Genomic DNA, 19,993 nt, shown 5'->3' with positions numbered 1-19,993 from the left:
TATGGACATATGCTCGGCAGTCTGCATCTCAGAGAAGGAATATTCATATATGTGTCATCGAACCCAGTATCCACAATTGCTTTCATGGGCGGATCTGTCCGAGTGGGATTTAAGTGTACTTTTAAGACTTGGAGATGATTCGGCCCGGCATGCGATGACCTGGAGATCTTTTCCCTCAGTCTTAACTTCTTGAAAAAGAGGGTTGAAACCTTTTTAGAAAATTTCTGTATTATTTAGTACTTGTTCATTGTTGATGCGCCCAGGAAGACATATGGAGGTAGAGAGATGCCCATGTTCCTCGGGAAAATCTGGATGTCGGTGTAAAGAACGATATTGTCAACGAGCTTAACTTACACGTTGTGCACGTACCCCAGCTTAAATTTTCTTTCATAACCGGCAAATTTTATTGTTGCATAGTAATGCCTCTCAATGAACCGGATCAGATCTGTCTTCTTCGCAACGTCATACGACATAAAACTTTCAGAGGAACCGACGTCAACAAACACACTGCAGTGGCAGTCATTTATCTCAGCGTGTAAAGTTTGGAAATTTATAAGGTTGATGGCGGGTCGGCCCCGCAACGTTGGTAGTCGACATTTTTTGGGAGGAGGATCTAAATACAGGTACAAGGTTCCCCCTGGACACACACGACCCGTCACCTTCTCCAATCTCTAACTTCGTCTTGGACTTGGAGACTGACCACCTGCTGGCTTCTTCATCAAGATAGTTTTACTCTACCAACCTGCTGACGTGAACTAGATACAGTACTCTTGTACTCCTTGGAAATTTAATAAAGTTAGTATGTTTAGGGATGTAAGAAATAATGTATATGTAGTGTTGAAATATAACTCGACGGTATTTGAAGAGTGTTTCCTTTGATATATAAGAATGTAACAACAGGCAGCAGTGAAATATAACTGTGAATGAAATCAGTTTTGTAAAGATAATTTTGTAATGAGAAAATAGTTATGAAATTTACAAAAAGATGGTTGTATAAACAATATTCTGCATACACTCTTGTAAATTGCGTAGCAGAGATGATTCCCTGCCTGGTGAAGGGATGTTTTTTTTTTTTTCTGTTAAGTGCGGAATAAAGAGAGTAAGTTTTGTTTTATGAAGGCTTGCGTTTAATGCAGCCTCACGTTTGGAGTGAAGTTTTGTTTGTGAATTATAAAGTGGTTTGTAAAGTGAACTGTGAAGCCAGGGTTTTTAGTTTGTGTGTAAAGGTAGTTTTCTAAAAATCTGTAAGACGTTAAGATGCTCAAGGCAAAGTATGTTTTGGGGGTAAATTGAAAAAAGGTTTAAAGTTATTTTAGGAAAAAAATCGTTTGCAAATTTTTCCTTTTGTTGTGAAGGTAGAGAATGTGTGTGTGTAAAGTTGATAATTTTACTGATATAGTGAAGGTCGTTCTGTAGGTCATTTACAGCAAAATTTTAAAATTCATTCCCATAGTGGTTCTGAACTACACTTTTAATCACATTATTTTCTGGAAATGGTGTTGCCCAGAGACTGATATAATGTTCAATATCCGTTATAGTCATATGAATTCGAATTACGTTTCTATCACAAATGAATATACGGTGTCATATGATTTTGTAGTGAAGATATCAAGTGAATCATACCTTAATAGTGTTGTGATTCTGTAGTGAAGACAACAATAACTGTCAATCATGACAGTAGATTAATGATTCACTAGAAAAGATATCAGTAAGTGTAAATCATGGCAATATAGTTATATGATTCTGTTGTGAAGATGCCTTTAATTGTGATTTATGACAATAGATGTATTTAATTATCTAGTGAAGATTTCACAAACTGAAACATTACAGTAAATATGATTACATGATTCCTTAGGAAAGACATCACTACTGTGACACATAAGTTCAGTTATGCCATTTGATAGCGAAGATGTCATTTACATGGATAAAATAGTGAAGATATTGGTAATAAGAAATGAGTCGTATATATTTTGTAGTGAAGATAAAACTGATCCGTAAATTTAGATATGGAAAGATTTATAACAGTATGTTGTGAAATTCTTTAATGTCAGGAAAATATCAAATATGAATAAATGTTCAACCTGTTTAATTATTTTGTTGTGTGTGTGTGTGTGTGTAAGCAAGTTTACTGTCTTGGTATCATTAGATAGGCTGTGGTACTCTTCATGTGTACAAGGACGGTACAGTTACAGTGGTCTTATACTATCTGAAGGGCCTTTATGAATTAGCTGTAATAACGATACTGTGTTGCATAGCTGTGTTCAAAATGCAGTTGATGTACATATGTTTGGTTTATGGAACACATTGTTCCAACCTTATGATGTGACGTTTTAGAAGTTGCGTTAATGATGAATAAAAGTAGGTAGTAATTGGTAAGCAGCCAACGACCAGGGAGGTCGGTCGCTGCCTACCAGCTACGGATGCTACCCTCCCAGGTATCCATGACAAGAACACACATACACACACTCACACACACACACACACACACACACACACACACACACACACACACACACATACACACACACACACACACACACACACACACACACACACACACACACACACAACATTATTGGTCAATAGAGAGATTTACATTGCTTTTTTTATTTATTTATCTTATAAGTTTGGCTGTTGATAAGTCAACCTATGTGTAATGGTTTGTGGGACATGATGAACTGATAATTCTCACTTACAGGTAAGGCGGAGGAGGAGCCTGGGATGGGAGCCAGTGTCTTCGTGAAAGGTAAGTGTGCCGTACAGTATCTCGTTAGAGCTGTTGATGGTGTCGATCATGGTCTAGTTGTTACGTCGAACTGTTACTTGCAGTCCTTTGGCTGTCGATCGAGTTTGAGCCGTTTAGTGCGATCGTCGAATTCTCTATAGGCGTCTTACAACACTAATTTAATTTTTCAATGTAGATCTTAATACAAGCGATAGAAACGTGGCATCAGGTGTCATTTGTTCATATACCCGACAAGGCTTTCGTGAAGTTCCATGCGAGTGTTTATTATCATTATACAAGTTCATGTTATTGGTAGTGAATTACAGCTTGCCTGGTACGCAAAGCTCAGCAAGGAGAATAGAACGAGGAAATATCTTGAGAATAACCAATGGCGTACCACAAGGCTCAATTCTTGGTCCAGTTTTTGTTACAGTTCAGATAAATGATCTAGAGTTAGGTCTGTTTTCCAGAGTATTTAAGTTTGCTAACAATACAAACATAGAAAATGGGTTAATAACCGAAAATGATTGTGGAAGTATCCATAATTATGATTAGATAATCTGTCAACCTTGTTCGAAAAATAGACTGAATTAAATGTAGACAAGTATAAAGTAATTCCTTTTGGGAAATGAAAGGAAAACGATACGAACACAGGATGTTTCAAGAAGTAGCCTCAGATGAAGAAGGACAGAACCTTAGGATCGTGACCAACAAGTGAGCAGAACCAACGTTCACAGGGATGTAGCGTTAGGTTTCATCACAGGAAACTTTCATTACAAAATATTGGCCGTCGTACTAACCTTCCTTGACTCGTTAGTATGACCACATCTTCCGTACGTGGTATAACTCTGGTCACCACGTCATCTAGACAGGCTTGATAGAGCCCTGAAAGGAACATTAAAAGTGGTATCACAATTAGTATTAAAAGAGGAAAGATTAGGTGATCACAAACCATTCCTTCTACAGTAGCAAAGGTCTGTATTATTGGGTAGGTAGGCATGAGTGCAGTGTCCTAAACTGCCCTGTGTACATTGTGTCAATCTAGACTGTTATGTGAATCAGGGAAGTTGTCTTTGTGAAAATATTTATTACCATCCTGGAGAAAAGCAAAAAAACAAACCAAAACAACAACTACTAAACTATTCAGTAAGCAGCTTTGCTGTCTGTCTGTCCACGCTAATGTCCTCGTGATAACTGCAAAATTCATCGTCGGATTTCAGTAAGATTCCGTATGAATAGTGTTCTAACGGGAAGCAAAGAATGCTATTGTTTGTGTGGTCAAAAGGTCGAAAGTCAAGCTTCACTGCTGCACTTGTAGAAGATTCATATCAGCATGATGACTTTAGGTGTACGCGATGGATTGGAAGACTGTGGCAGCTGTATTTCCCTTGGGTTAGGGAATGTTGTTTTGATTATGGGAACGATAAGTCAAGCCTCAGGCTTACTACCATCCCCTCTTGATTATATCTTGTCCTCATGACAGTGTTGTTCTACATAATGTAAGACATGACACATGTGCTCTCCGTGTAGTAAGGTTCCTGCCATAAAGTAACATTTTGTCGTCCAATTTCTCTCAGACATTCATTGTGTATTCCATAGTCGCGAATCTTGTAAACTATTGGGTAGATACACTGACACCACACTGTCTTGAATAGCATAGGACGGACCAGCCACTTCTTTGATAACCTGTGTATCAATATACACCTTATGGTATCCATACAACTCTGTATATATATTTAAGCCGACTGTATTACTGTCTATGCACTTCATGCCAGCCATACTACTCTTTATACACCTTATTCTAGCTATGCTTCTGTCTGTATTTCTCAGGCTAGCCATATCACTGACAGCGAACCTCACACCAGCCATACGACTGTCTGTGTACACAGACGAGACATATCACTACCTGTACATCTCAGGCCTGTCATACAACTGCCAGCATATAGACCAGCCATATTACTGTCTGAACAAGCCAGCTTTACCATTATTACCTGTACACTTCAAGTTTGCCATACTACTCTCATGAAATATTGTTAGACATGCTTACGTTTCCCACGTTAGTGAGGTGGCGATAGTTACTCAGACTTCGAAAAGAATTCCTCGTTTAGTTCCTTCTTCAGTTCCTGCATTTATATAGTGATAATACTCCTCGTTTTGTTCCTTCTTCAGTTCCTGCATTTATATAGTGATAATACAGGATGGCATTATTTCCAGTTTTATGTTTCTGTCGTCATCATGAGACGCAGGAGATACGTGTGTCCTGGTCTACTTCGATCGTTGTCAGAGGACATACCTGAAACAATAAACCGATAACCTTAGATTCATCTTAACTACTGGACGATGACCTGCTCCTCTGGGAAGTGAGAGTCATGTTGCAGATGATGATATCCCCCCACCCCCGTGATCCTCTCCTGATACTGATGAATCATGGAGGTTCACTGTGAAGTCTCCAGGTTTGGTAGTAAATATCTTTAATTTCATGAAGAAAACAACGAAATTATCTCTTAGGTATATTGACGCCCTTACCCTCTACATTGAAAAAACCTAACACCATAAGTGTGACAATCCCATCTTCTCTGTAAAGTGACGTCGCTCTTATGGTCCAGTGTGTTATTTTCTTGATCGTTTCATTGCGACGCCTGAGGCTCGTAAGTACCTGCGCTCATACTGTACAAGGTTCATCATCAGGTAATATGGAAATGCGTTTCCCACTTTCTTAATTGCTTTTGATGGTAATTCCGCTAAAACGGTGAGTTTAACACCAGTTGATAAGGTCAACTCAGCACAGCCCTTACACGAGCATAAGACTCTGGCAGATGGTACGACCTTTGACCACGATGGTACGACCCTTGATCAGGATAGTGTGATGACCCGGCTTTTCATATGGGCCAGGTATCATACTCAAGGGTCGTATCGCTGTGCCCAGTGGTGTACACATGTACGTTGTGTGTGTGTGTGTGTGTGTGTGTCTCATGCTTTAGGGTCAATGGCTCTTAAGTAAGCGTGGGTGTTGAGTGCGTCATTGTTAAGCCCCAGAGTGTGCAGTGTCAGTTAGATTTGAACGCCAATATTTCTGTCCCACTTTACTTACACCTGTATGATAGGACACGTGTATGTTGAGCACATGTGTATGTTAGGTGCACATAGTGTGCATGTGTATGTTAGGTGCACATAGTGTGCATGTGTATGTTAGGTGCACATAGTGTGCATGTGTATGTTAGGTGCACATAGTGTGCATGTGTATGTTAGATGCACATAGTGTGCATGTGTATGTTAGGTGCACATAGTGTTCATGTGTATGTTAGGTGCACATAGTATGCATGTGTATGTTAGGTGCACATAGTGTGCATGTGTATGTTAGGCGCACATAGTGTGCATGTGTATGTTAGGTGCACATAGTGTGCATGTGTATGTTAGGTGCACATAGTGTGCATGTGTATGTTAGGTGCACATAGTGTGCATGTGTATGTTAGGTGCACATAGTGTGCATGTGTATGTTAGGTGTACATAGTGTGCATGTGTATGTTAGGTGCACATAGTGTGCATGTGTATGTTAGGTGCACATAGTGTGCATGTGTATGTTAGGTGCACATAGTGTGCATGTGTATGTTAGGTGCACATAGTGTGCATGTGTATGTTAGGTGCACATAGTGTGCATGTGTATGTTAGGTGCACATAGTGTGCATGTGTATGTTAGGTGCACATAGTGTGCATGTGTATGTTAGGTGCACATAGTGTGCATGTGTATGTTGAGTGCAGGTGTAATATGAGCGCAGGGGAGGTGCGGCCTGTGTCATGCTTGCATGGCTTCCTCTTCATTATCCAGAGGTGCCTGGGGTGAGGTGTTGATGGTGAGATGAAAGTAGATAAAAAGAAAGAAAAAGAAGAACGAAAAGGACGAGGATGAAAACACACACACACACACACACACACGAGACAAGCCACTGTAGCGTGTCGGGCGTGGTTGTTGTGGTGGCCAGTCGGGAGGGGGGGAGGCAGTGTGGCCAAGGTAAACAGATGAAGCATGGAGGAGTAGAGCAGAGGCCACGTGTGTGTGTGTGTGTGTGTGTGTGTGTGTGTGTGTGTATAGTGTAAGGTAAGGGTATATGTTGAATAGGGGAAGGTGTAGGCAAGTGTGAGAGGTTGAGGAAAGATGTAATTAGGTAAAGACATAAAGTTGGGGATATAGATAATGTTGTCTTCGACATCTTGGACTTCCAGGCAACTATACTACATGATTCCACGTAGCCAGACTAGCGAACTGTTCCAGCTGACCATTATTGTTTATCTTTCCTGTGGTTAGTCCTGGTGAGTCATCTGTTCACTAATACCACCACCACCAACACTACCACCACGCCTCGAACTTCTACTACTGCTGCCACCATTACCATCACCAACACCATTGCAACTGCCACCTGCTCAACAGCCACAAATACCACATGGGAAGTATTCTCACCTGAGTTGGGTGACATGTCTGAGATTCGAACAAGGACCCTCAGATTCATAGCCAGCGACAGTGAGCGAGAGTGAGAAAGTACTTACAAGTTCTCACGAGGACGACATCTTGCCAAAATGCAGGGCTGGTGCGTAGCGTTCACCGCAAGAAGATATAGAGTTACAAAGAATGAGTTGTGAAAGTTACGTGTTGTCAAGTGTTGTATGTGAGGGGAGATTGTATGTTTGTGGAGTGATAGCAGAAGTCCACGTTTGGGTGAGGCAGAAAGAGAAGATAGCTACCTGGGCCAAAGGAGTGAAATTTAACAGCCACAAAATTGCTGGTACACTGCGCAGCCTTCGCTCACCCTACCGTTACCCAGGCGGGTAGAACCGGCCATATATCTCCGTGGTCGGTGGCTGAGAGAGAGAGAGAGAGAGAGAGAGTAGATTGAAATATATGACACAGATGGAAAAGGTAGAACGGAATTGAAAGGACGCCTTTGTGAGATCAGTGGAGGGGAGGAGCGGAAACGTGCAGGAGGAATGGTGAAGAATATATGACGAGATGAACTGCGGCTTAAAGCTGAGCTCCACCACCTACCACTCTCCTGGGAAAGAAACAAATGAAAAGGTTGACAGTATAGGAAGCATGGCAGGGCTCTCTCTCTCTCTCTCTCTCTCTCTCTCTCTCTCTCTCTCTCTCTCTCTCTCTCTCTCTCTCTCTCTCTCTCTAAATATATATATATATATTATTTTCTTTTTCCATACATATTCGCCTCATCCCGCGTTAGTGAGGTAGCGTTAAGAACAGAGGAGTGAACCTTAGAGGGTATATCCTCACTTGGCCCACCTCTCCGTTCCTTCTTTTGGAAAATTATAAACAGGAGGGGAGGATTTCTAGCCCCCCGCTCCCTCCCCTTTTAGTCATCATGTACCACACGCAGGGAATACGTGGGAAGTATTCTTTCTCCCCTAGCCCCAGGGATATATATATATATATATATATATATATATATATATATATATATATATATATATATATTATCCCTGGGGATAGGGGATTAAGAATACTTCCCACGTGTTCCCTGCGTGTCGTAGAAGGCGACTAAAAGGGGAGGGAGCGGGGGGCTGGAAATCCTCCCCTCTCGTTTTTTTTTTTTAATTTTCCAAAAGAAGGAACAGAGGGGGCCAGGTGAGGATATTCCAAAAAAGGCCCAGTCCTCTTCCTAACGCTACCTCGCTAACGCGGGAAATGGCGAATAGTTTAAAAGAAAAGAAAGAATATATATATATATATATATATATATATATATATATATATATATATATATATATATATATATATTGGAAAGGATCACAGTTTTGCGCATGACCAAGATATTCCTATGAGTCCACGGGGAAAATGAAATACGAAAAGTGTGTCTCCCCTGATGATGTGATTATTACACGAAAGTGCACTTGGGAACTTTTCGTGTTTCATTTTCCCCTTGGACTCATAGGAATATATATATATATATATATATATATATATATATATATATATATATATATATATATATATATAGTTATCCTTGCCTAAGCCAGGTACCCATTTTATCGACCAACCCAAGAGTGGATGAACAGCTAGGTTACGGTCAGGAACGCTAACCGTTACACCTTGTGTGTGTGTGTACAGGAGGTCAGGCACACAGACTGCAGAGTAAAAAAAAAAATAGACAAAGAACAAAGCGCGCCAGGAAAGTTCTGGGTTGGTATTGCAGGTATGGAAGAGGAGGGAGCAAGTGGAGGCCAGGAAACTGCTAGCACTGGTGTGAGTGCAGTGAGGGACTCTGATGCTGGCTCAGGTATGGGAGGAGTGGGGTAGGACGCCAGGAAACTCCCTCAGGCCTGGCCACAGACACAGAGGGCGAGACACCTTTACCACGTGAGGGTGACACACCTCTACCACGTGCGCTAAATGTCCTCTGGAGAAAAAAGTAGATTCTGGAATCATTCCTGAGGGTAAGAATAAAGAATAATATCGACCGACAACATTAAAATTGCACATCATAATAATCTTCGGGAGAGTCGTAAGAGGCCAGGTGACTGGCTTTATGAAGGTGATCAATGTACGTGACCCAGGACAACATGGCGCTAGGGAGGGAAGACCTTGCCTCTCTCACATGCTGGACCATTATCATTATGTTGAAGCACTAGAAAAAACAAAGAAAATTCTGAAGTGATTTACACAGACTTTGCTAAAGCAGTTGCTAAATATGATCACGGTGTGGTAGTACATAAAGCGGACCTTTATGGCAAGGGAAGAAAAACCAGTGATAACATTAAGTCATTAATTCTTTCACGAACTGAATATTGTTGCCTTCTAACATCACTATAGAAAGCGGGCGAAATTGCTAATTTGGAAAGTGTCCAGATATTTTCCACAGCCCATGTTCATGTGGTGAAGGAACTAGATTACTTGTTACAACTGGAATCACTAAGGCTGTACTCCCTAGATCGCAGACAAGAGAGGTATACCATCATCAGCAGACAAGAGAGGTATACCATCATCAGCAGACAAGAGAGGTATACCATTATCAGCAGACAAGAGAGGTATACCATCATCAGCAGACAAGAGAGGTATACCATTATCAGCAGACAAGAGAGGTATACCATTATCAGCAGACAAGAGAGGTATACCATCATCAGCAGACAAGAGAGGTATACCATCATCAGCAGACAAGAGAGGTATACCATTATCAGCAGACAAGAGAGGTATACCATCATCAGCAGACAAGAGAGGTATACCATTATCAGCAGACAAGAGAGGTATACCATTATCAGCAGACAAGAGAGGTATACCATCATCAGCAGACAAGAGAGGTATACCATTATCAGCAGACAAGAGAGGTATACCATCATCAGCAGACAAGAGAGGTATACCATTATCAGCAGACAAGAGAGGTATACCATTATCAGCAGACAAGAGAGGTATACCATCATCAGCAGACAAGAGAGGTATACCATTATCAGCAGACAAGAGAGGTATACCATCATCAGCAGACAAGAGAGGTATTCCATTATCAGCTGTACCTGGAAGATCCTAAAAGGTGTGGTTCCCAACTTACATTCGCAAGTAACGTCCTGCAGGCACGACAAGCGTGGAAGACTTTGTAAGATACACGACACGTCAGAGATCCACAGGTGCGATATGCATAAACATGCAGGGCCCAAGACTCGTCAACACCTTGTCATGCACCATCAACAACAGCATGGGATGCTTGGTGAAGGTCAAGAATGCACTGGAAAAGTACCTTCAAAGTGTACCAGACCAGCCAGGCTGTATGTGGACCTGAGGGCTGCGGCTTCTAGCAGCTTGGTCGACCAACAACCTAATCCAGTCGCCTGGATCCAGCCTGGGGTGTGGGGGTGAAGACCTCCGAAGACTCCACGAGATATCCAGGCCATACATCAGGCAAGACGGATCACTTTGTCATTGCATCACTATATCGTATAATTGTATTAGTGGTGTATCATGGGATGAGAGCCGATGAGGTGCAGCAGGGTGATAAATGAAATGTATGATTATATTAGCCTTTAATTCGCAATTAGCTTAAGAAATGAGTTTATTAATGTCATAAGCAGACTCATCCTTGGTGGCTGCAAGGAGTGGAGCCCCCCAAAATTTCAGCGTGGTATCCAGTAGATAGGTGACCCTCAGAGATAAGGGTTCTGTAGGATGTGTCTACGTCTACCTGGCTGTAGATCGTGACACCTTGGGGGGAGGGGGATGTCATGGTTCCTGGTGGTCAGGGATCAGTCGAGATATTGAGAAAGTCTGGTCCTGTGGCTCAGCAGTCACCTGTCAGTACTTCTGATCCAGAACACAACTGGAGAATGTCTTATCCACATTATTTGAGTCATGAAACCTAGATCTTATATATGTGTTTCCTATATTCTGTTGAATGGTTATTTAGTTACGTAGTTGAAATTCTGTTTTTCTTTCACCTTTAATGTTTATATTTTCTTACTCTGTTCTTCATGTCTTTTTTTAGGTCTGAAATTCTATTATGACATCTCTTGTGTCAGTTTTCCTTCTCATTCTTTTTTTTTCTTTTCATGTAATTCTCTCCTCGTTAGTTTGCGAAGAGATCACTTCTAACCTGACCAGTGGAAGACTCTCAACCCTACCAGCCAGACTCACCATTAAGATACCACACTCACCACCAACAGAATCCCATGCGAGTCGTAAGTCATACCTCACAACACATTACTAAGGCCATCAGTAAGATTCGACTCAGTTATCAAAGACTCTTAAGACGATTATAACCTCATTATCTCGACCTGTTGATAGGCCTCGTAATTAGTGCCATCCCCACACAAGTAATTAAAGGAATAATTACTGGCTTTTAATTACCAGACATGAATGTAAAGTTTATTCCATGTGGTACAGTAGCTGAGGTGCCTAACTCGCCTATCAAGTCGATCATCTCAGCATAATCTGATGATTATCTGGTTTAATGATAATAATTATACATACGCGTTCGGATAAGTAATCCGCTATAATTCTAAGTAAATATGTTGGTAGAGTACAGCATCACACACGTTCCTTCTGATCTTACCTCACGTGTACCCACCAGCACCGCAAGGAGCAGGTACGTACCCTCACCGGCAGCTCCAGCCTCGCCAGCATCACTGTGTTCCTTTTCCTTTTCGTAAGATTTTGTTAATTGATAACCATCGTGTTGTAGGGCAGGTCGTCTAGTGGTGCAGAGTAGACGTCCACTTTACCTAGAAGGTCAAGTTATTACTGAAGCACAAACATCAGCTTGGCCACCAAGGCGCGGCGCCGCCACTTAGTTATATCGGCTGGACCTTTATCCTTACCCGTGAAGGTCGGGTATGTAGTGACAGAAACTCGTGCCTTTGCGATCATGGTTTGCGTCGTTGTGCTGAAGGGTCGCACCGTCGTTCTCAAGCGTCGTATCGTCGTGCTTATTGGCCGTGCGTTCCTCATGATATGGTTAAGCAAGACTCTGTTTGTAATGTACTACGTAGATGTGGTGGTGGTGACCTGTGTGGAAGAGTCATACCAGGCACTCACTTCTCTCCATAACAGTGGACACTATATTATCACCTGCAACTTCATTTCGCATTTCACGTTGTTTTCGTAGTGAGTATTGGAATGTGATGTTGAAACATGAAAAATAATCTTTCGTTCTTCAATAAATAATCAGTTGTATATATATATATATATATATATATATATATATATATATATATATATATATATATATATATATATACAACTGCTGATAGGGATAGATAAATGGATGAAAGAGAGTTGACTGATACAAACAGCCACAGTTGAAAACCTTGCGTTGATGCTGGGTAGGGAACTCAGCCGGGGATTGTTGACAACACCTAACTTTATTCCCTACGAAGCCACCGTTTACTGCCTTTGTTGGCTGGTACCGACCGTTGGGCAACGGGATGTTACAACAACAGCTGTAACAGAAATAGAAGCAGAAGCGGGAGCAATAGCAGCAGACTAGCCACAACAGCTGTAGATAAGAATATACGCAATGTGGATATGAAGCAGTAGCAATTGGAAGGACAGTAACAAGCTAGGAGCAAATGTAGTAATGGCGGTGACTACAGTGGAAGGTATTACGACCAGTAGGAGACAGCTGCAAGTGAGGCAACAGCAGCAGCAGCAGCAGGGAGCAGGAGGGAGGCTCAGCTGAACCAGTGGGGGCGGCGTGGAAGCGAAGCGTCAGTGCGGCTGTAGACGCAGCCCGGGTTAGACGTGAAGGCTACGGAGGTCCCGCTAACGTAGCCACCTTCACGTGGGCGCCCCCGCGGGACTACTTTGCTAGGGTAGTCTTCGTGCTACCTAGCCTCCTGGCAGACTCAAACACTGCCTGATACTATCCATAAACAGCCGGAACTCTGTAGCACAGCCGTGTGACGTGCGACTGATAAGTTCTTGACTGAGAAGAAAGAATTCTTAAAGATCGTCGTCGGAGCGAAACCCCAGTAACCGCGTCAGAATATTTGCCGATCCTCGTGTTGATGTTAAACCTTACCAATGAATCAGGACTCCAGTTAGTGGCCAAACTCGACCAAATCGATTTTTTTCTCTCGAAAGAGAATATATATCAGAGAATTCGTCAGTAGATTCAGATAAGAGGAAATACTTTGAAAATTGCGAAATCTTAACCGAACCGAGAAGACACTGACCCTAGCATTAGGAGATGCACCCCGGACGTGACATCATTTAACACTGTGGAATCCATTGCTGTATATTTTCTTACCCAAAGCCAAGCTAGAGTATTTCATTGTGATGAAAGATAAATGAGGAAAGATAACAAAAGTGGTAAGATATTGGTGAAAAGCATGGATAATACTCGTGTAGAGATAGGTATTGCAGCATATATAGAGAGAATCAACTGTTGACAAGGAGCAAATACAGGTAAGTTGATGGTAGTGTCCGTGTGCACTGGTCTAATCCAGTTCTCATACGAACCACATTAACGTTTACCGACTTGGAAAAACACATTGCGTCTGGTGCTGGTGCTAAGATCTAAAACCTTGATATTTTACATTTAAGATATTAAATTTTAGAAGTGTGTGTTGCAAATCGATTTGAATTATGTATTGATTATGCCCTAAAACAGATATTTAGAATCATTACCTCCAAACTAACGCAATATTATAAAGTATTTTATTTCGAAAATTGTAAGTTTAAATGTTTGTGTTATTATAATGATCAGTATAGGTAAGATGGTGGTCAGTGTGGGTAGCATAATGATCACTATGGGTGACATACTGATCTTTGTAGGAGGTACAATATTCATCTGTGAAAAACTTGTGTTCAAAAATTGGATAAAGAGGAAAAAATTTGTACAGTCTCAAAATAACAGAAATTTTGAATGACTATAATGGTGATATTATCATGATTGCCATGGCTTAGGCTTTCATGGATGACCACAGTTGCTATAGTTTTGAAGTGATTTAAGAGAATTTAGTTTGGAGATGAATCAGTTTAATGTGGGAGTATTTTTTGAAATTCACACAAATTTCCTGTTACTTAGCTTTTTCTGTTTTTGAGTCTGGTGCTTACATGAAGAACTATTATATATTTTAATTTTTTTGCAATGCACACACTTTTGCCTGAGCTAAAATTTGAATCATGAAAATTGTGTATAGAAATTATATATGGAATTTTTTAGAATAAGTTTTCTGTTATGTTACGTTTATTTTAGATGTAAAGAAAATTATATTAGCTGCTTCTGCTGCTGCTGCTGCTTTTGTTATATAAGACTGAAAAATATTACATTTGAAAAAGGAAATCATGAAATGGTAATTTAATAGGCGTTTGGTCTCCCTTGCATGATATTAGAGGAAATTCGAAATTGTTTTGAAATGAGACAAATCTGTGCACTGGATCAGTGTTTCCTCGAGAGAAATACAGGATGGTTACCATTCTGTCAGTAGTCAATTTCTCTTACTTTTTGTGTTAAGTAAAACATTTTAGATCTTGTAAACTTAATATTTTAGTTTTACATTAACTATTTGCTCTGTAGAGTCGCAAAAGATTTCATTATGAACTGAAAACATATTTATCTTCATTGCAACTTTGGACTTAGTTATGAGAGTAGAATAATATGAAGAAATATATTGTTGGTGGTATAGTGTAGAAGGTTCTGAAAATTTGAGAAAAAGATTTTAGTTTAGTTAGCTTTGAAATACAGAGTTGCTGGGGGGAGATGTGGGGAATGATGTGGGGGGAGATGTGGGGGATGATATGGGGGGAGACGCATGTTCATAGGGGTGATCTTAGGATACGATAGTCGCAATATGTCAACATAACAAACACTTACATAACTGTGGATATGCGTTTCACTTCAACACACAGGACGTGTTATAAAACCTGATCCATCCCAGGGACTGGGAGGAGAGTATGACGGTTTGGTAGATTATATTGTCCAACACAGAAGTGTTATGTCTACATTATTCCAGGACAGAGTCATACATAGTCTGCTGTACTGGCTCAGATAGTCTGCTGTAACTGACTGAAGAACCAAGAATATTAAGTTATCTTCTGTTTCAGTAGTCTTTGTAGCTAGCGATTATATAACAGCGGTACAAATACTGTTACCTGTACCATCACTGTTACTCATACCATTACCGTTGCTAGTACTGCTTCCAGTACCGCTACCGTTACCATTGCCGATACTGTACTCGGTACTGCTACCAGTATTGTTACCGTTACTTGTACGGTAACTTTTACCGTTACCATCACCTGTATCGTTACTTGTACCAGTATCATCCTCGAGACGTTTGTCGACTTTGGTCATCCTGAACATCAGAACATAATGTAAACATATTTGAAAAGATTATTGATATCGGATCAGAAAAGAGATGAAATTGGTCATAAATAAGACGGGTAATATCTGAACTTTATTGACCTTTTGTGGAATGGAGTATTTCAGGGTTGGATCGTAGGGTCAGGAGTGTGGCATGGAGTACTTTAGGGCTGATTTTAGTCCAGATGTATGAAATGAAGTACCTTACCGCTGAATTTAGGGCCAAGGGTGTTTACATGGGATGCTGCTGCGGTCGCAAAGACTACAATTATGCGTATTTTAGAATGCTATTTACAGGCAAGAGTGAAGAGCATTACCCTGTGTTAGAAACTGGTTAAGTAAAAGATAGCATTAGCCACATATTAGCCGGCTTATCTTTCTGATTAGTTGGTAAGTAATTAAGAAAGTGATGTTTATATCACTTGATTAACTTACTGAATAACAAGTTTTGGAACTAGTTATCTAATTAATGAGTGGCGCTTGACACTTGTTGATAGAGGAAGATCGTGTGATGATAACAAATGTGATAAGACAGCCGGCAATATACCTCAGGTAAGGAAAACAGAAATTATTGACTGAATTGATCAGTTTGGCGTAGGAGATTCTGTAGTGACTGACAGTTAACAAAATATGATATGATATATTTCTTGTGTCATGATAACAAATGCCTTTCCGACTTGTATTAGGGAAAAAGATGGTATAACCAAGAGATTTGATAATAGATGTTTAGTTATATCTGATTTTCGCTTGAGTAAGTTGATTGGTTAAGTGCAGCTGAGAACGAAATTACATTTTCCTATATATTAGTCGGTCATCATCCTTAAGGGGGTTCACGAGTGTGCGCCTCCAGGACCTTCACACCTTTATAAAACTGCCTTGTTCATCGTCTCGTATTTTGAAATGACCCGTCGTAAAATGATTTATGACATCATGAAATACCCCGAGTGGCTCTCCAATTTACTTTCCCATGATAACAAGAGCAGACCGCTGGTTCCACCGGTCGGTAGTTGGTCAGATGATGATAGTGTGGTGTCTGCGTTGCGCCTGATAATTGTGGGATCCTGGTTCGAAGTCCACACCGCGTCACTGGTTCCTGGACAGGGATGATCTGTTTGATCCTATTGTGGTTTGTCTACATTCTCTAGAGTCACGATCTAACGTTTCGCTTCTTCCCTTCTCGTGTAATATGTCTAGAGTCACGATCTAACGTTTCGCTTCTTCCCCTCTCGTGTAATATGTCTAGAGTCACGATCTAACGTTTCGCTTCTTCCCCTCTCGTGTAATATGTCCCACATTCATTTCTCGTATTACTGTTTTCCGAAGCTGAGCAGGTATATCACAGCCAACCATTGAAACCTTTAGGATGGAAGAATCTGTGATATGTTACCCAAGCGCTTTGGTGAAGTATTGTTTAGCGTTGCTTACGTCATATTTACTGGCTTGGGTTCGATCCCGGGAACGGGCAAACATCTGCGTAGCCCACCCAGCTGTTCATCTCTCTTGTGGTTGGTAGATAAATGGGTGCCAGCTTTAGCTGAAGGATAGCACCACAGCTGTGACACGCCTAGCTAGCTGTTGGCTTGTTACTTGGCTCAAGATTCGTGTCCTAACTAGCCTGGCAGGGGTGTCCATGTCTACCTGGAGGCTCTGATCTTGGAGGGTCTCACCCTGCGGGTTTTCACCCTATAGGGTGTCAGCCTTGAGGGTCTCACCGTGGAAGACTTTACAGAACATTACAGGAACGGATATCATCATGCTCTGGGTAGCGGAAGCTGTGGGTCAGGCGACCACTCTCTTGGGAAAACAAATAAACTTCCTCCACAATAATAATGATGAAGTTATGTTGGGAGAGGAATTGGCCCCGGGGAATGACGGCCTCTTCCCCGGACTTGTTGAACTCGTCAGAACCCCCAGGTTGAGCTCTGCACAAGTTATCCGTTGAGTGAACGTTCAATATGAAACTGAACGCTGAACTGTACTGGTAGGGAAGGGTTAAAGTCTCAGTAATAGCGTTCTCTTGTGTTCTTACCTACACATCAGGTAATATTGATCGTACTGTACTGGTAGGGAAGGGTTAAACTCTCAGTAATAGCGTTCTCTTGTGTTCTTACCTACACATCAGGTAATATTGATCGTACAAATGTAAAGGTCGTTCTGAAAAGCCATAATATTATCATCATTGATACTTATAATGATACTTATAATAAGTGATAGAAATGACGATATTCATGATATGAATTTCATTCACTTCAGTTAGATAAGATAGTTTACATAATGATAGTGTACATGAAAAGATCAATATGTGAATGGGTCAAGCAGAGAATTAAAAATAATGTTTCAAGGAATGATGCATAAACAAGGTTAAAAAAGTTACTTGATGATAGTAAATACAGATGTACGTCTTGATACCATTTTTTTTAAGTTTCAAAGAAGTAAACAAATCAATATTTCGAGGAGACGTTGATGAATACGTTGGCGTCATTTATAACGTTTATATTAACGTCAATTTTGCTTCTCAAAATATATATATAAGATTTCTCAGAAGACTAGTGGGTCATGTTAGCTCTTTGTGAGAACCTCGTCCAGTTGTTTGTTAAACATTATATTCACATTTTTGTCCTTTATATAGCTTGATCCAAGAGCCAGACGGTTCTTCCATGTATATGATATTAGAGATTGATGCTTTGATATCGACCGTTACCCGATATCATTAATTAATTCAACTCATTTAGGTCAGACAGAAACTTGTGGGTGGACATGTGATAAGTTTAACACATTTACAAATAATATTTCTTATTGGTTTGCAAAAGCTCTTGCCAGACCTCACACCCACTAACCTTATACCATATATGGACATATCAGTAGTTGTTGTTTATGTGGTCTGTATAAATGTTGATATTTGTTGAAGATAAAACTTGGCCAGTGTTCGACCAGCGAAGTCATTCATAAGGTTGACGCAGTGAGCAGTGTCAAAAGATGTATTTCAAATGAATAGAATATAAGAGTGAAATCGTTACTTATCTAAGTCTGCTGAGTTATGAATAATATCTTAAGGAAAACATATGTCTGGAAACTGTGTGAAGAAATATTAATTATAAATCAATTTAGAATAATGTAAATGGAAAAAAAAAATTTGAAAATCTGTAACGGGAGGAGTTTGTGTTGTAGCAAACTGAATGTTTAGCATGATAAGATGGCGCTGGTATGTCCCTTGTGTAGTTTTTGGTGTTTGTGCTGGCTGGGTAGTCAGTGAGAACCTGTGTGTGTGTGTGTGTGTGTGTGTGTGTGTGTGGTGCGCAGCTTTTTATATCTATCCTTGACAGTGTGGATGACCAGTAGAGTCGGAGTTTAGGGTGGAGAGAATGAATCGTTTTAAAGGATACTAAGTTTGTTTGCTTCCCAAATGTGGCAGCAGTTGCATGTTGTGAGTGCGTTTAGTTTGTTTGTTGCCTTTATGTTGCTGTATGTGGTGTGAGGAGCAAGTGTCATGTCTGACGACCGGTAATGTTACTGTTGTGTTGAGATAGTGTATGGCCAGCCAAGGTGAGGAGAGGATGCGGGTGGGATTCACGTTTGCAGTCAACAGGGCGTCTCAATGAAGAGTTTTGTGGAGATGGAGACATTGTGTTCTTAGTTCACCACTGTTATCGTGGTTCAGTGTTGTAGATTTGTTATCGTTTGTGTATTGTCAGGGTACTGTAGTGTGAGGTCGTCTGCAGGTGAGAGGATTTATATTTTATGACCAGCTGGAGGTGGTGGAGGGTCGTGTGGGAAGATATTGATGAGCTTGGGAAAATGTTCCTTTGGAAACTTGGTTGCAGAGTGACTGGTTTGCTGGCGAGATCTTCGGCTGGCTTATTATGGTGTTGAGGATGTGTGTGAAGATGTGTGGTGGGACGGTGTTGTCTGCTTTCTTGATGTGTATCGGTACCGTGCGGGCCTTGGTGAGTTGTGGTAGTTAACATCCTCCACGACTGATGTGTCAGGTGTGTGTCGTGTGCCAGTGAAGTGATTGGGTCTAAAGCCGTGTGGTATAAAGTGGACCAGGTTGCTTGATTCTAATGTGGATGAGATTTTCAAAGTTTGGATACTGACGACGGAAGTGTCAGCGGAATATAGCGGTAAGTCGAGCAGGAGTTTCATATGTTGTCACGTGTTAGATCTGATACTGTGTTGGAAAATTGTCTTCTTCCTTTATTCTTTTTTAAGTAATACAGAAGGAGGATATCAGGCCATCCTCTCTCTTTCCCAGTGTCATTATTCTTCCCAGTCCCCAGGAATCAAGTACAGGTAATAAAACCTTTATCTCCGCTTCCGTAAGATAACACTAGTCATAACAACGCACAAAAAAAGGAAAAAGTCTTTATTGTGTTTCCTGTCTTTCTTCCATAGAAAATGTATGGAATTTGATGACATAGAAATAATTCGATTATAACCCTTGATAGATGTGTGGGGCGTGGTTGTGTGGAGGGAGCTGCGG

General features: G+C 40.9%; 1 protein-coding gene and 1 long non-coding RNA gene across 2 annotated transcripts in view; both read left to right on the top strand.

Annotated features, from left to right (window-relative positions):
• The window catches only part of LOC139753645 (uncharacterized), a 238,055-nt gene that overhangs the window by 44,969 nt on the left and 173,093 nt on the right, over positions 1 to 19,993 (top strand). The window contains exon 3 of the long non-coding RNA XR_011713741.1: positions 2,699 to 2,746. This is a non-coding gene — a long non-coding RNA (uncharacterized lncRNA). The remainder of the gene's footprint in view (positions 1 to 2,698; positions 2,747 to 19,993) is intronic.
• LOC139753643 (uncharacterized) overlaps positions 12,905 to 19,993 on the top strand; it is a 132,791-nt gene continuing 125,702 nt past the window's right edge. Inside the window, exon 1 of the mRNA XM_071670253.1 lies at positions 12,905 to 13,616. The gene's annotated coding sequence lies outside the window, so the exon portion shown is untranslated. The remainder of the gene's footprint in view (positions 13,617 to 19,993) is intronic.

Source organism: Panulirus ornatus, chromosome 15 (genome assembly GCF_036320965.1).
Source record: "Panulirus ornatus isolate Po-2019 chromosome 15, ASM3632096v1, whole genome shotgun sequence".
NCBI classification, from domain to species: domain Eukaryota; kingdom Metazoa; phylum Arthropoda; class Malacostraca; order Decapoda; family Palinuridae; genus Panulirus; species Panulirus ornatus.
The sequence above is the reverse complement of the archived record's forward strand: the minus strand, read 5'-3'. Positions and strand labels throughout refer to the sequence as shown.